General features: G+C 36.1%; 1 non-coding gene across 1 annotated transcript; it reads left to right on the top strand.

Moving 5' to 3' along the window:
• The first annotated feature begins 718 nt into the window (after window positions 1-718).
• Window positions 719-800, top strand: TRNAL-UAG. The gene has a single exon. It is a non-coding gene; the product is annotated as a tRNA-Leu (tRNA).
• Window positions 801-1,664: the final 864 nt, after the last annotated feature.

Here is a 1,664-nt window from a genome sequence, read left to right as displayed (position 1 = left end):
TTGTTGTTTGTTGATTTTGGTTCTTGTTGTTTTTGGTTTGCTTTGTGTTTTGTTTGGGGGTGGGTTTTTTTGCAATTTCTTTTTGCTAATGTTGTGATCTTGTTATTTTTGCAGTTTTGTTGTTTTTTTCCGTCGCTGCTCTCAACATACAACACGCAGGTAACGTGGCCGAGTGGTTTAAGGCACAAGTGTATTCAGAGGCGTCGCGGGTTCGAATCCCACTGCTGCCATTTTACTTTGTTTTTAGCTGATGACGATAAAACTTTTCGTGTTTTTTGTTTGGTATCTGATTTTTTTTTTTTAAATTCTTTTCGCTATAGTTATTGATGTTATTTTTTGTTGATGTTGTTATTGTTGTTGTTTTGTCACTCCTGTTCTCAGTTTAGGCCTACAACACATTTAAGCCACCAAAACCGATGGTTTTTGTCACCAGTTTTTTCGGAGAAGTAGGTTCGAATCCCACCACTGCCATTTCCCCCCTTTACATGTAATGATGGAGGGGGCATAGCTTATTTATTTATCTATTAATTTTTTTTATTTTTTGACTTTTTTAGCGTGTAGAGATTAAACTTTCTTTTTGTTTTGTTGTGTCTGTTTGTTTTTGTTTTTGTTTTGTTTTTTCTGGGGGAGGGGGTGGTTTCTTAGCTATAATTGTTGACGTTGTTATTCTTATTGTTAATGTCTCTGTGGTTTTTGCCTCTGCTGTACTCAGCTTACAGGTAGCGTGGCCGAGTGGTCTAAGGCGCTGGTTTTAGGCACCAGTCTCTTCGGAGGCGTGGGTTCGAATCCCACCGCTGCCATCTTTTTTTTTCTTTACATGTAATGGTAGTAGTGGCAGTAATATTGTTTTGGTTGATGATGGTGTGACTTTCTTTTTGTTTTGCTGTTTTGTGTTTGCTTGTTTTTTTCTTTTTCTTTTTGGTTTGTTTGTTGTTTGTTGTTTTTAGTTGTTGTTGTTGTGTTTGGTTTGCTTGTTTTTTTGCAATTTCTTTTTGTTATGTTATTGATCTTGTTATTTTTTCTGTTTGTTGTTTTTGCCGTGGCAGTTCTCAACATACAACACACAGGTAGCGTAGCCACTTGGTCTAAGGCACAAGTGTCTTCGGAGGCGTGCGGGTTTGAATCCCACTGCTGCCATTTTACTTTATTTTTAGCTGATGAAGATAAAACTTGTCGGGGTTTTTTTTTGTTTTCTTTTGTGGTGTCTGTTGTTTTTTCTTCTAAATTCTTTTTGCTATGGTTATTGATGTTATTTTTGTTGTTGATGTTATTATTGTTGTTGTTGTTTTTTGTCACTGCTGTTCTCAGTTTACAAAATAGTAATTAGCCTGGCTAAATTTCTAAACCGATGGTTTTGGGCATCATTTTTTTCGGAGGTGTAGATTCGAATCCCACCACTGCCATTTTCCCCCTTTACATGTAATGATGGAGTGGCGTAGCTTATCTATTAATCTATTAATTAATTTATTTATGTTATTTTACTAGCGGGTAGAGATTAAACTTTCTTTTTGTTGTTTTTTTTGTGCCTGTTTGTTTTTTGTTTTGGTTTGTATTGTTTTTTTCTTTGCTAAAATTGTTGAAGTTGTTATTCTTAGTGTTGATGTTGCTGTGGTTTTGCCTCAGCTGTTCTCAGCTTACAACACAGGTAGCGTGGCCGTGTGGTC

Source organism: Aplysia californica, unplaced genomic scaffold, assembly GCF_000002075.1.
Source record: "Aplysia californica isolate F4 #8 unplaced genomic scaffold, AplCal3.0 scaffold01081, whole genome shotgun sequence".
In the NCBI taxonomy this organism is placed as follows: domain Eukaryota; kingdom Metazoa; phylum Mollusca; class Gastropoda; order Aplysiida; family Aplysiidae; genus Aplysia; species Aplysia californica.
The sequence above is the reverse complement of the archived record's forward strand: the minus strand, read 5'-3'. Positions and strand labels throughout refer to the sequence as shown.